The sequence below is a fragment of the Lissotriton vulgaris genome, chromosome 4_1, assembly GCF_964263255.1.
Source record: "Lissotriton vulgaris chromosome 4_1, aLisVul1.2, whole genome shotgun sequence".
NCBI classification, from domain to species: Eukaryota; Metazoa; Chordata; class Amphibia; order Caudata; family Salamandridae; genus Lissotriton; species Lissotriton vulgaris.
In genome coordinates this window covers 1,124,412,912-1,124,428,493 of record NC_141691.1, presented here as the reverse complement: position 1 = coordinate 1,124,428,493, position 15,582 = coordinate 1,124,412,912, and the positions used below count along the sequence as shown (strand labels likewise).

General features: G+C 51.5%; 1 pseudogene; it reads right to left on the bottom strand.

Annotated features, from left to right (window-relative positions):
* Positions 1 to 10,671: 10,671 nt before the first annotated feature.
* Positions 10,672 to 11,973, bottom strand: LOC147722970 (28S ribosomal RNA; annotated as a pseudogene).
* Between the last annotated feature and the right edge of the window lie 3,609 nt (positions 11,974 to 15,582).

Here is a 15,582-nt window from a genome sequence, read left to right as displayed (position 1 = left end):
CTGTCGGCCTCCTTCGCGCTGCACAGGGGTACCAGGCAAGGTTGTCCGCTCTCGCCGCTCCTGTTCGCCCTGGCACTGGAACCCCCTGGCGGCTTGGATCAGGACACACCCTGATGTCTCCGGGATAACGTGGTCCCCTGGCTTTGAGGACCGAGTGTCGCTTTACGCGGACGACATCCTCTTGTATCTCACCTCTCCCTGCCGCTCGCTCATTGTGGTTTTTGACCTGCTGGGGACCTTCGGGGCCCATTCTGGCTTGGTGATCAACTGGTCTAAATCCTCTTTGTACACGTTGTGTGGAGACACTCCGCGCCTCCCCCGTGGGTGCTCAATACAGATAGCCCAGCAGGGCTTTCGGTACCTGGGCATTTACGTGTCGCGAGATCCCCGGGCCCGATACTCACACAACCTACTACCACCACTGGCGTGGTTACGCAGGGACGTCGAGGGATGGAAGAAGCTACCGATCTCCCTAATGGGCAGAGCGGCGTTGTTCAAAATGATGGCGCTGCCTCGCTTCCTCTACGCTTTGCAGAACACCCAGGATCCGGTCCCAGCCAAATACTTTGGAGAGATCGAATCCTTGCAGTGAGCGCTGTTGTGGGATGGTAGACCACGAATCTCGTTGCTCAAGCTGACCATACCGTGCTACGATGGGGGTATCGCCCTGCCGGATATGCGACGCTACTACTGGGCGTCCCAGCTCGCGGCCATCAATCACGGCCTCTACGGCCCGACGGCCAGTCCGGGCTACGCCATGGATCGGTGGCTCGTGCAGGACGGTAACTACTATAGAGCATTATACTCCAGGTCCTTGGACCGGAAACTGACGGGCCCCACCAAAACGATGGTGCATATATGGCGCTCGGTCACTGACACTCTGGGCTGGAAAGATAGGGTTACCATGGCCACCCCTTTGTATGACTCGGACATACTGGGAAAGCTGTGGAATACTAAGGGCTTCGACAGATGGGACACCATTGGAATATCTAAGGTTGGGGACATGATGGCAAGGGGGAGGATCAAGTCGTTTGAAGTGCTACAGTCTGAGTTCCAGCTGGCGGCGACGGAATATTTCCGACACGCCCAGCTTAGCCATGCCCTCTCCCCTCACATATCGGGAGAGGAGGCGATCCCTGAGTCATCACCCCTGGAGGATCGGGTGCTGGACGGTCACATGCCGGACAGCGCTATCTCCCTGACGTACAAGAAGCTTATTAATGTGAGAGTGGATTTGCTTGAGCGATTGAGACTGCACTGGGTGAATGATGGTATAGAGATGGACGACGATGAGTGGCAATCAGCGGTCTCCTCCCCCAGGGAGGTGGCCATATCAGCACGACTCCGCCTTGTTCAGTTGAAGATACTACACAGGGTGTATGTAACCGGCCCCAGACTCCTACACATGGGACTTTCAACGGACGGCCTGTGTCGGAGGGGTTGTGGTATGCTTGCTACCTTCCTGCACATCATATGGGAATGTCCTGGAGTTGCCCGGTATTGGACACGAGTGCATGAGGTGATGGAAGAAGTGACTGGAGTGGCCCTACCGGCTGAGGCCCGGCGATGCCTTCTCAATGTTTGGTGTCCGAATGATTACAGTGTAGCCCAGACCCGTTGGGTCACCCTGGGCAACATGGTGGCCAAGAGGGACATCGCCCAGAAATGGGGTGCGCCTGCTCCTCCCTCGCTCAGTTTATGGGAAACTAATATGGACTGGTGCATGCTGCGTGAGAAGACGGTGTATGTGGCCAGGGGCAAGCCTAAAATGTGGAGGTCTGTGTGGGGAGCCTGGAACTCCTATAGAGGTGATATTTGCGACCCCCCAGTAGAGATTGACTCTGATTTCCAGCTTTCCCCGTAGGGCCCCTTGCCCGCAGTTCCAGATAGGTTATCCTGGTGTGCTACCCCCCACGTGCCTCACTGTTGTCACTGTTATTATGTGCTGTCTTGGGCGTGCGGCCCTCGACCCCCTCCCGCTACACCAGTCCACTGATTCTGTACCGTCCTCAGCCTACCTTTCTCCTCCTTGACTCTCTTTCGTGCCTAGTGCACACCTCTTTCTCCTAGCCTTTTTTGAGGCTTTCTTCTTCTTGGTTTATTTATTATTAAGTTCAATGCTATTGAAAATTAAACCTGATTGCTTCTGCGAACAGTATTGTACACGATCTTACTTGCTACCATGATGCTGCCTGGCCTCCGGGATGTATGGCTGAATAGCAGTGTACTTTTTCTACAAATAAAGGTTTTCCAAAAAAAAAAAAAAAAAGCTGCCTATCTTACGCTAAGGATTTTGCCACTCAAAGGTTGCACTCGGGGGTATCACCCTCATTTAGCAGGGTCCCACATTGCCTGCAATCATCGTCTATATAGAACATGGGCGTTTGAGGGCTTCGTTCAAAGGAAGGAAGGGGATGTTTGAAAGCCCAGACCAGCCCAGTGCTGTGATGCTCCAGTACCTTACTTGCTACCCAGCCCAACCCAGCCCAACCCAGCCCAGTGCTGTGATGCTCCAGTACCTCACCCGCAGCAGCAGGCATGATGCAGACCTGCTAGAGAAATGCCTGACTTTTCCCTTTTCTGCCCCTTGAGGAAAACAGCCTTTCTAGCTTCTTGTTGCACCTAATAAAGGGAGTTTCACTTGCCTCAAACTTTACCCATCATTTCATTAGTCAGAGCTCATACATGACCTTTATTCCTAGCCAACCTCACAGTTCTAAACCCCTGATATGCTACTGCCGGAACTGTAGTGACCCTAAGGGAAATTGCTTCAGGGTACCTAGTAGCATGATCCACTACCACTAGAATGAATTTGTTCCCTGAGGATGTGGGAGGTTCAAGGGGACCCACAATGTCCACACCTACCCTTTCAAAGGGTAACCCCATCACTGGCAGTGGTATCAGAGGGGCCTTTGGTTTGCCACCTGTCTTGCCACTGGCATGGTAGGTAACACAGGAGCTCACAAACTCCTTCACCTTTTGATTCATCTGGGGCCAGTAGAAGTGGCTAACTAGCCTTTCCCAAGTTTTGGTCTGCCCCAGATGTCCAGCTAGGGGGATGTCATGAGCTAAAGTTAGGAGGAACTCCCAGTAATTCTGTGGCACTACCACACTCCTGGTATATCCAGGATTGTCCTTTCTTGCCTCAGCATACAGTACTCCCTCTTCCCAATAAGCTCTGTGGGTACCACTGACATCTCCCTGTGCTTCTGAAAAGGCTTGCTGCCTAAGGCTTTTAAGAGTGGGGCAGTCTCGCTGAGCCTGGCACAGCTCTTTCCTAGTGGGTCCCCCTGGGCCCAGGAGTCCAACCTGGTAAGGCTCAAGCTCCATGGGCTCAGTTCCCTCTAGGGTTTCCAAGTCCTCTCCCTGAGGAGAGGGGTCCTGAGAGGCTTGCTGTGTAGAAGCTGGTCCCCCAGTCTTCTTGCTTTTTCTCTTGGTTGGTTGGGCCATACTTTCAGGCTCCAAACCTACTTGTTCACCCTTCTTTTTGCTATGTGCTCTGCTTTGCACACACACCAGTCTAGGGATACCCAGCATGGCTGCATGGGTTACTTGCTGAACCTCAGCCAGGCTGAGGTTTTCAGGTCATTTCCAAGCAGACAGTCAGCTGGCATTTGTGGAGAGATCACCACCAGTTTCAGGTCAGTAACCTCCCCCAACCTAATGTCACAATAGCCATAGGGCGTTGGGTGGTAATGCTGTCAGCATTGGTGACTGGGTAAGTTTTCCCAATCAAGTATTGCTCTGGGGAAACCAGCATTTCCTTCACCATAGTGATACTGGCACCTGTATCCCTCAGGGCTTCTACTCTAGTTCCATTAATGGAGGGGTATTGCAAATACTTTTTAAAGTTGGGTGGCCAACCACTACAGTGGCAAACTCAATTTCCCCCAAGGAGATTAGACTAGATTGAGTGTATTCCCAGATTTGCTCTGGGTACTCCTCTGATCCCATCTGTAGATTCACTGCCCCTGGAGTAGCTGTATTGGGTGCATAGGGGCTTTATTGTAGGGGCAATTTTTGTCTACAGTTAAATGTCCTAACTTTTTACAGCTGTTACAATAGGCCTTGTTAGGATTAAAGTTCTCCCCCCTATAGGGCTGAGGCACATAGGGAGTAGTTTGGGACCCACACACCTGTACAGGATTCAGGGGCCCTTTGAAAGACTCAGACTTTTTATCTTGGGGATTCTCACCACCTTTCCCCTGGGGAGCTTTTGTAACCACTTTCTTTTGGTCACCCCCAGTGGCTTTCCTTGTCACCCTAGTTTTGACCCAATGGTCTGCCTTCTTTCCCAATTCTTGGGGAGAAATTAGACCTAGGTCTACCAAATGCTGATGCAACTTTTCATTTGTGCAGTTACTCAAAATGTGTTCCTTCATAAACAAATTATAAAGTCCAGTAAAACCATGCACATTGTGTCCAGTTAACCAACCATCCAGTGTATTTACTGAGTAGTCTACAAAATCTATCCAGGATTGGGTCTGGGTTTTGTGAGCCTCCCTGAACCTAATTTTGTACTCCTCAGTAGTGAGTCCAAATCCCTCAATCAGAGTTTTCTTCATGAGGTCATAAGACCCTGCATCTGGCCCAGAGAGGGTCATAAGCCTGTCTCTGCAGTTACCAGAGAACAGTTCCCACAGGAGTGCCCACCATAGAGGTTTCTTCACTCTTCTCATATCACAAGCCATCTCAAAGGCTGTGAACCACTTGGTGATATCATCACCTTCCTCAAATTTAGGGACAATCCCTTTGGGGATTTTAGGATAATAAGATTCCTCTCTATCCTTGTTATTGGTATTGATACCACCAGAGATAGGGGCAAAGCCCATCTCTTTCCTTTCTTTTTCTAGAGCTAGGACCCTGGCCTCTAGATCTAATCTCTTGGCCAACTTGGTTAACAAGCTGTCCTCTTCATTGGGACTGCTCCCAATGTTTTCTCTGGGCCCTGGCCCACCTGTGTAGGTACTAGGGTCCCAGAGGGTGATTCTTGGGGTTAAGGGTACAGGGCCCCTCCTCTCCCTAGAGATGATTGGGGGGGGGAAGTATCATCCTCCTCTAGTACCTCTTCTTCCTCTGACTCGTCAGCACCCTGTTCAGAGGGGTGGCCTTTAGCATACTCAGCCAAGAGCTCCTGAAGCCCTACTTTGGTTGGATACAGGCCCACTGGTATATTTTTCAGTTTGCATAAGGACCTTACTACTCTGAAATTTAAGTGTAAGTAAGGTGTGAGGTCGAGCGCCTCCACCAGGTCCTTTTCAATATTATCCTCACTAATAGTTGGGGGTTGTTGAGACATTCTAGCCTGATAGTTCTAACCCTCTACCCTGACTATAGTGACGTTTATTTTTCAAAATTTTTAAAGGGACTTAAGCAAGGCCCTGACAAGACTTTTAGTATTTTGGAAAACCCAATTTCAGAATTCTAAAGGCAATTTATGAGTTCTGTTGTGTGATCAGAAGGTAACCAAGTAGTCTAACAAATGCAAGTTTGTATCCTACCGCTGCCACCAATGTGAGAAAGTGGCTCTATATATACTGGACCAGAATAAGGTACAGTGTGTATAGAGTCACCAACCCCAGATGTATAACAGAGGTTAAAGCCAGGTGTGACCTTACTCTCTAAAGTGGTAGCTTAGTTGAGCAGTAAGGCAGTACCAGAGGACAGTGTAAAGCATTTGTTGTACACACTCAGTCAGCAAAAGGTTTCACACACTCAAAGACTGAACTCTCAGGCCAATTGTTTTCATATCAAAGATATAGATGTTTTTTTTTCTAAAACCAACAGGTATCAAAATATACTGTTCTCAAAATGAGAGGTCTCAGACGAGTACTTTGCAGAAAGGCAATGCACTTTGTAAACACAATAGGTACAGGGGTTGCAGTAGGCAACACGATTGTACACACAACTTAGCATTGAGCTCAATGGGTTTTCCTATATAAACACAGTGGAATTCTTTGTGGATTACTTTGGTAGTTCTATGACTGAATCCTAGATTCAGTCCTGGGGTCTAAGCTGAAAACAATTTAGTAAAAAGGTTTTAGTTATTGTAGTGATTTTTCAGAAATATAAAGCTATTTTAAAATTTCACACTTAGAAACTTTTCAACAAAAATCTGGCAATGTTATCCAATGGGAGAAAATTCAGGTTGCAGGTAAAGTACGATGTCGTTACTTTTGTAATCCAGTACTGGGCTCCTAGGTCCAGCACTGGGGTCTCAACTTAAAGAAGGTAAGTAATTACGTTTCAGTATTTTGTATGATTTTTAAAGAATATTTCTAGTTTTCAAAAGTAGACAGAAGAAATTTCATAGAAAAGCAGACAATGGATTCCTACGGAGAAAATACAGGTTACTAGTAAACCTGATAAGGATTACTTTTGCGGTTCAGTACTGGGCTACAAGGTACAGTACTGGTTTCTCTCCTGATCACAGGTGAGTACTTGCTCAGGGGTTAGAGGCAGCAGACCCGGAAGCTGAGATCGGTCCTGGACCAGGGTTCAATTCCCCGCCTCGGCGGGTCTTGGGCTAAAAATTCCACGGACTCGATAATTCTTGCTCCGGTGCCTTCTCGACTCACGGGTTCACACTCTGTGACTCTGGGCAATAGCTTGCTTAATCTCCACAACGGCCCCTCGCGGCGGGATGCCTGACTTTCACCTTGTGGATACCCGCTGGGGCTATCACACAGGGGAATATCAGGACGGGTTCCCTAAGCAAGCGCCGGGACACCCACTGCGGGTAGCTGTGCGCTATATAAGCTCAACTACAGTTACAGTTACAGTTACAGTACTTCGGAATTCGGTTGATTTTATATGAATATTTTAAGTTTTCAAAAGTAAACCGAAGATTTTTCGAGTCAAACCAGTCAATGGCAGGTAAGTGAGTTACCAGTTTAGAGGTGAGTACTCGTCTGGTGAAGTTAAGGTTCTGGGCATAGACTCAGGGGTCCCCCAGGGTCAGGTAGGTACAGTTGGTTCACCCTCAGCGGCACAGGGGCGGCCAGGTGCAGAGGTAGTTAGGCCCAATGTTATCCAATGAGGGGCAGGGGGCCTCCGGTTGGTGGCTGCTGCCTACCAGGCCACGCGGCTGTGGGAGCTGGGCTCCTGGTCACTTGCTCATGGCAAGGGGGGAAGTAGGATAGGGCAAAGGTGGCATGGCCAGTGGCACTCTGGCGGCAGAGTGCAGGGTGCTTTTGAGCCGTCGGGCAATCAATGTTTTTCAATGGGAAAGGTAACAAACGAACAAAGGCTGCAGGCTCGGGGACAGAGACTCTTCAGGGGCGACCACCACTTCGAGAGGTAAGTTGGGATCTTGGAGCACAGGTAGGTACCCCAAAGAAAGGCACTGGGGGCTGTGGGGCGCCGGGTGCAGGGGTGTCTTTAGGTGTCGGGAAGCTTACCCTCAGCTGGTCGTGGTTGCAGGGGCCCCTGGTTCTGAGTCCGCAGGCATCGTCTGGTTCGTGGAGGAGGGTCTTTGGGCACTGGACTTCGGGTCCCAGTTGCCGGCGGGACGTCCTCGTGGTCGTGAATCACTTGGGGACGGGCCGGGCTCGGCGGGTGCAGAGTGGGCTTGTCCGGAGCTTCCTGGCTGGCACCAGGGGGGTTGTTGCAGCAGAGCCTCTGCTGATGGGAGTCCCAATCTTCAAGAGGGTCCACAGGCGTCATCTGGTTCGTGGAGGAGGGTCTTTGGGCACTGGACTTTGGGTCCCAGTCACCGGGGGGACGTCCTCGTGGTCGTGAATCACTGGGGCATGGGCCGGGCTCGGCGGGTGCAGAGTGGGCTGGTCCGGAGCTTCCTGGCTGGCACCAGGGGGGTTGTTGCAGCAGAGCCTCTGCTGATGGGAGTCCCAATCTTCAAGAGGGTCAAGGCAGGCAGGTCCTCTGGGTGTCCCAAGGTTGCTGTCCGCTGGAGTCGCCGGGGTTTAGGCAGGAGCAGGTTCCGGTAGGACTGGGGACAATTCAGTTGTTGTTGTCCTGTTGTTAGCAGCTGCACAGCGGGTCTTCTGCTTCCTGATCTTCTTTCTTCTTTTTTCATCGGGATCTGAGGAAGGAAGGCTCAGGGAGCCCCTAAATACAGAATTTAGGGGTGTTATTGGTAGGGCAAGGGCAGGGACCAATAGGTCCCTGTCCTGGGGTGGGTACACCCCCTTAACCTGCTCCACTGCTGTGGGAGGGGGGCAGGAGCCTTGCTGTGATTGGGCAGGGCTCCCCATCTTCAAGATGGCCGGAGCCCGGGGTCGTGCTTCACCTCGTGTCCCCCACCTGAGGGGTGGGGTTGGCACAGGCTGGCACACCCCCCCTTCCTGACGTAGTTTTTCCCACCAGTCTTCCCACCAGAGTGGGGGTCAGGACTGGTGGGGGCCAGTTGCTGGGTACAGCAAATGGTCTGGAGAAGCTCACAGAGGCGGGAGGCCTTTGAAGCTTCCCCCTGCCCATCCTGGGAGAGGAGACCTAGCACATTGTCCAGGATGTGCATTGTTGCAGGCCCGGGAGAGCGGGAGGCTCTCCACCCAGGGGTCCAGCACCATGTCTTCTGTGTGGCAGCCTAGGCAGCCTCTCAGTACAGACGTGGATTGTGGTTAGGTTTCAGGGATCATCTCTAAGATGCCCTCTGTGGTGCATTTCTCATTAAATCCCACACTGGCATCAGTGTGGATTTAATGTGCTGAGATGTTTGATACCAAACTTGTCAGTCTTCAGTGTAGCCATTATGGTGTTGTGGAGTTTGTAATGTCGACCTCCCAGCACCATATACTCTTAATGGCATCACTGCACTTACAGTGCCCAGGAATGGCCCGGGGTACTGTAGGGGCACAGGGCTCATGCACCTATGCCCACACCACTGGCATAGGGCACCCAGCTAGAGGGGTGACTGATATATGCCAGGGCAGTGGGTTTTGTGGGCATGGCACACAGGGATGTGTGCCATGTCGACTCTTTGTTTAGTTCTGTACTTAGGCATTCAGCCTGCAAAGGCAGTGTGTGGGTGTCAGGGTACAGGGCCCCTAAGGGTGGCACAATAAGTGCTGCAGCCCTTAGGGGTCTTCTCTGGTCACCATGCCCTGGGTACCTAGGGTACCATTTACTAGGGGCTGACAGTTGGCCAGAGATGCCAATTGGGTTTTAGTTTTACCACAGTTTTAGGGAAGGAACACAGGCCCTGAGTACCTGGTTGGCAGGAGCCCAGGGCACACTCAGTCAAAGCATACCAGCAGTCAGAAAAAAGTGGTGGCATACCAATGCAAGAAAGATGGTACTTTCTCACACTGGCTTAATATAGCCATGTCTTCGGACCTCCGTGAAAAGCAAGCAGGGAAGTGCTGTCCCTAAGGGATTTGGGAAGGAGTTCCACAGTCTCTGACGTAACACAGTGAAAGAGTGTTCTCCCATCCGGGCCAAGTGAAATTTGGAACCAGTGCAAAAGGCTAAGTTTGCAGATCTCAAAGTACATGTATGGATATAGGTATCACTAGGTATTGAATATTGCGTGGATCTAGTCATATAATGTAATACCAATACCGACTGTGTGCTGGTGGCACTTACCTGTGGATAACATTTCCTGGGAATTTGTTGAAGCTCATACACATGGTATTGCGATGCAATTATCATTGTACCAACTCAAATATCATTTGAACTAGAACCGGGTAGATGCACTGAAAATATACAGTTTATACTAGTCTATTTAGGCAATAAGTCTTTGCAAGGACCTATACTGACATTTCTGGAAAGCTGTTGCACAACCGGAACATGAGAGCTAGTGCCTGCACATGTGGGGCTGTGAATGGACATGTGTGCCTCGGGTAACGTTTACGAGCAAAATTTGTATATTTTTCAGAAAAAAACAAGCTGATCCTAATGAACTGAAAGTACTTATTAAAAATGTAAAGCTGACATTTGGGGTGAGATTGAACAAGCTGCTACTGGGGATATTTTCAGAGAACATAAAAGAAAGTAAGATGCAGATGCGAAGAGTGATTCTTTACAGCTTACAGAATTTGACCACAATATGACTCACTTTTGAGCATTTACTCCAAAGGCAGCCAATACTGATCCAAAACGAAAGAGCAACTTTCAGGAAATATTGTGGGGATGGGATCAGTTTCTTAGTCCTCAAAAAGGAACCTCAGGGTTTGTAGGATCAAGGAACCTGGAAAAATGTTTATAGGGTCAGTGCTGTGGGTTGACTAAGCAGTAAGATCCCAGTAGAGCAAGGATGGGAGCTGCAAACAGTGTTTATGGCTTATCCTCCTGGTTTTCAGAGAGACCAAGAAAAAAAACTCCCCACAGCAAATAAAAATGGTGAACTGCAGGAACGCAAGGTAAGCAAAAAGAGGTCTTGATAAGGAGCAAACAAGTTTGGTATTCATACATTTTACATTTGTATTATCTCACCGTATGAGGATTTCCATTCCGCTACTGCATAACATTGTGGTATGTTTTACAATCTTATTCTCAAGGCTCCATTTATAATAGTATAGCAGAATCACAGAGCAATTCAAAGATGAACTCTGTGATTGAAATGAAACTATAGAAGTGCTGCACTCACCATGTCAGAGGTCCTTGTCCAGCCGCAGCGTGCACCCAGCCCAGCTTCCTGCCCCAGCCCGGCTGACCCAGCCCTTAGAGCCAATCCTTATCCCGAAATTACGGATCTGACTTGCCGACTTCCCTTACCTACAGTGTTCCACCTTGGAGACATGCTGTCGATATGGGTACGGCCGGGTGCGAGATTTACACCATCTCCCCCAGATTTTAAAGGACCAGTGAGAGCTCACCAGACGCCAGCGGAACCGCGACGCTTTCCAAGGCTCAGGCCCCTCTCTTGGGGTAAACACATTCCAGGGAGCCCTGCCCTTCACAAAGAAAAGAGAACTCTCCCTAGGGCTCCCGCCGGCTTCTCTGGGATCGTTTGCTTTACCACACTGAAAACCACGTGGGCACCAGTCTCCGTAATCCGGGTTCGGGGATCTGAATCCGACTCCCTTTCGATCGGCGAAGGACAACGTAGGCCATCGCCCATCCCTTTCGAACGGCGTCCGCCCATCTCTTAGGACCGACTGACCCATGTTCAACTGCTGTTCACATGGAGCCCTTCCCCACTTCGGCCTTCGGAATGCTCATTTGAATATTTGCTACTACCACCAAGATCTACACCTGCAGTGGCTCCACCCGGGCCTTCACCCTGGGCTTCTGTGCGCACTGCAGCGGCCCTCCTACTTGTCGTGGCTTAGACCCCCGTGTCTCACAGCATGGATGACAGCGGGTATGGGCCCGACATTTCAGCACCATCCATTTTGAGGGCTAGCTGATTCGGCAGGTGAGTTGTTTCACACTCCTGAGTTGATTCCGGCTTCCATGGCCACCGTCCTGCTATCTATATCAACCAACACCTTTTCTGGAGTCTGATGAGCATCGGCACGTGCAACTTAACCCAGCATACAGTTCATCCCGCAGCATCAGTTCTGCTTTTTCAAAAGTGGCCCACTATGCACTCGCATTCCATACCCGGCTCCACGAGCCGGGCTTTTTACCAATTTAAAGTTTGAGAATAGGTTGTGATCGTTACGGCCCCTAGACACCTAATCATATCCTTTACCAGATAAAACTGGGGGCTCTGAGTGCCAGCTATCCTGAGGGAAACTTCAGAGGGAACCAGCTTCTAGATGGTTTGATTAGTCTTTTGCCCCTAAACCCAGGTCGGATGACCGATTTGTACGTCAGGACCGCTAAGGATCTCCAGCAGAGTTTCCTCTGGCTTCGCCCTGCCCAGGCATAGTTCACCATCTTTCGGGTCCTATCACGCACGCTCATGCTCCACCTCCCCGATGGAGGGGGCAAGAAGGGCCAGTGGTGGGCCCATCGCTGGAAGCACAGCAGGATGCCACCTCAGCTGGCGTGCGACGGCCCTCACCTTCATTGCGCCACAGGGTTTAGCTTGGTCCTCTGACTCACACACGTGTTAGACTCCTTGGTCTATATTGCTGTGCGAGATGGGTCAGGTAGGTAACCAACATCGCCGCAGACACCTGGCACCCAAAGTGGGCCTCCTCACCTGGCAGCGCGATGCGGTCGGGCGCACTGAGCACAGGCCGCCCCAGTTGACAGTCGCAGTGGGAGCAGGAGGCCCCACCCCCCCTTCCCGGCCCCAGCGTGACCTGAAGGGTGGCCGGGAGTAGGTGCGGAGGCGGTCAAATCTCCCTCGGCCCCGCATACACGGCAAAGCTCCTGCCAGCGAGGCTGTAACACCCTCCACTGGAGCAGAGGGCCACCTGCCACCCAGAAGCCTTCCCAGCTGACCGGGACCCGGTTGCGGCACACCGCCGAAGAGAAAATGCGCACTGCTGGAGCCGGGTGGAGCCCAGGCACCGGTCCAACGGAGGGGATCCAGAACTCCCAGGCCACGACCTTCCCACCATGTTTAATCCTCCAGGTGGACTGTGTAGGAGAGTAGGGTCTGCAATCCTATGATCACCCAGATTTTTTGCTTTTGTTTCACTGGTTTACGACTTTCTCTGGCTGTGGGCCTGCCAATCAGACCCACAGCCTCGCTGTTCTCTTTCTAAATTACGATATGTACCCTAGGTGCATTTACCAATTGGTACTGGGCCACCTTATCAGACCCCGTAACGCAGGGCATAGGTGTACCCAGGGCCGCCAGGGGCTGCAGCATGTATTATGCCACCCCTGGCTGGCCTCCTAAATTTGACACAACTGGCTGCATGACAGCTGGGGCAAAGTCGTGTAATCACCCTTTGCTTTAGGTATAGTAGCTCTATATCTAACCATACAATGGACACCCGAGTTCCTATCAGTCACTCCTATGGCAGGCCTTGACAATCCTGAAGGCAGAGTGCGTGGGCTCGTGTGAACTAGGTTCTGGCCCGAGCCGAGCCCGGTTGCAGCTTGCGGAATCAAGACCCAATGGCTGTTCCATGATAACGCGTACCACATCGGTAACTTCGGTGTCGCGTTATCAAGGCATGTCGAGTAAGGTGTCATACGAATCGGGATGCTGCCCCCTCACCAATTCTGGCGACGAGGTTAGCATTCCGCCCTTCTAGAGGGACACGACATGTACGTAACTGTGAACCCCGGTTAAAGTTAACTAAAGCCTCAGCTCCACAAAATGGATGCTGCCACCACAGACACGAGTCTGACCTCCTGCTGCTGGGAGTCCTTCCAGCGAGGAGAGCTTGGACAAAGGGTTTCCTGTCGAGGGCGGTGTTCGCACCGTCCCAGACAGGGTTTGTGTATTCTGGGTAGGTAGGGCTTTTGCGAGAAGGTGACTGCGGAGTGGCACCCCGGTGCTCACTACGCATCTGCCGGTTAGAACCAGTTCCAGGGGCACCAGCCCTGGCCTGGGGAAAGTCCGGCAGGGGAGAGGGGTGTAACTACCCCCCTTCCTGGTCCCACCCTTAGGGCAGGACCTAGTCATGTACCCACCCCTTTCTTTAGAATAAAGGCCGGAGCGGGGACCCTTCCAAATTAGATCATCTTTGAATCAAGAACTACTTTCTACGAAAGGACATTCGAGACTCTTCTCAAGATTTCTCCCTTGTGACTAAGGAGTAGTCACCCTGCATCAGCGGGCACCATCTAAGAACTCTGCGGTTTGCTGTAAGTCCTTCCTCAAGGAATCCGACGGCCCAGCTCGACGAGAACCGGCTTCCCTGGCACCTCTGACCTCTACCCGCGTCATCAGCTCAGCTGTGATCTGTGGGTGCGACGAGACCTCGAGGGACCGGCCATCATCAGAACCTGCATGCTCTTAACCAGCACGACCATCGAAGCAATTCTCTGGTGAGTGCTCTGGGGTCCGAGAAGCCCCGACCCTGAGCCGCTCCAGCACCGAAGTGCAGCCTCCCAGCATCTCCACGATCTGCGTGGGGCCCTTCTGCTCGCTGCTCAGCACGTTGTCTGGTCACTAGCCGCTGGCTTGTGCCCTTCCTTGACGACAACCGACAAACAACTCTGCTGGTCTGGTTGCTCCAGATCGGCCCTTGCTCCCTTTTGCGAGAGGAGCACCCCGGACCCTCCTGGTCCATTCAAGACGCCATCTTAGGCCCACCACGTGGCCCTGAGATCTGCCAAGGCTTGTTGCCCCATCCTGGGCCCAGCGACGCCGACAGCATCATCCTTCGTGGGACAGCTCGCACCTCCACCGTGGTCGCCGACAACGCCTCCTGGTCCGTGAGACTGCCGAGCCTAGCGTCGCCCACTCACCTGGTCGAGGTGACGGCCAACCGGTGCCCTCCTGGTACCCTCTGACTACTGGCTAATAGTACGAACTTGGTCCCCTCTGCTTTCAGGTGTCAACGATCTCTGATCCAGGCTTGGATCTCTACGAACTATTCATCACTGGTCGCCGGCCAGCAACTCCTTTTCTTCCGGCTCCTGGCTCGTCAGCGAAGACCCCGACGCCTGTAAGACTTGTGCAGCCGCAGCCCTCGTGGCTAGGTAACTCGGCATTTCGGTGCCTGCATAGCCTCTTTACTCTAGGGTCCCGAGTCCCTCGCTTCCGACTTGCCTTATCGGGTCCGCCCGAGACCACTAAACTTTCCGTGTCCTCGGACACTTGTTTTAATTGTGCACTTGAAGTATTTTCCTAAGAGATTTGGTTTGTGCTTAGTACCCTGTCCTCATAAAGAGTCCAGGGCTGTTGTGAATCTTAATAAATATCCTGTTTATTTTCATAACACTTGTGTGGTGTCTTTTCACTTGGTGTTCAAGGGGTACATGTGTGGTAAACAGCTGGCTTAACGCGCCCTCTCGAGTCTTTAGCCTTAGACTGCTCGTATCCACGCTACTAGGATAGCTGGTCTATAGGTTGACTTACAACCAAACACCATAAGGGTCGTGGGAACGATACATAGCGGTCGCTAGAACAGCGAACGTTGCATATCGGGCCAACTTCTCACATTGGTGAGCAGCGGTTGGGATTTGAGCTTGCTGTTGTTTTACCACGCGTATCCTAAGAATATCTTGTTGAAAGATCGCATAAGTACTGTTAGTACATATAACTAAAGCTTAGAATACTCTGAGTTCTACTGAACCAGCTGTTGCAGCTCCTCAAGGCTTAGCACACCTTGGCTGCAACTCTTAGCAAGGGAATAGTAGGTAAACACATAGTGTAGGTAGGTGCATCACTTACACCACACTAGAAACAGTATGTCGGACAAAGGAGGAAACTCTGAGTCTCCCCTTGTGTCAGTTGACCCTCCACAGGTCATCCCTTCAAGATATACTGTGCTGAGCTTCAAGGAGTTAAGACAAGTGTGTCACTCCAGGAAGATCAAGCAGGGGTCTAACCCCACCACGTCCTTTCTGATTGGTCTCTTGGAGACTTATGATGCCAGAAAAGCTGAGACCCTTCCCAGCTCTTCTAATCCAGAAAGAGACATGCCTCCCCTCGAGGGAACCAGAGACGATCCTGACCTCATCCACCTCGCAACTGAGAACGAAGATGTGGAGGATGATGAGGATGAGGATCCCTCTGGGGATGAGGCAGATAAGGGACAGGTAGAAGTCGTTAGACTAAGCAGGTCCAACTTAAGCAAACATGATAGTGGTACTGGGGGACCC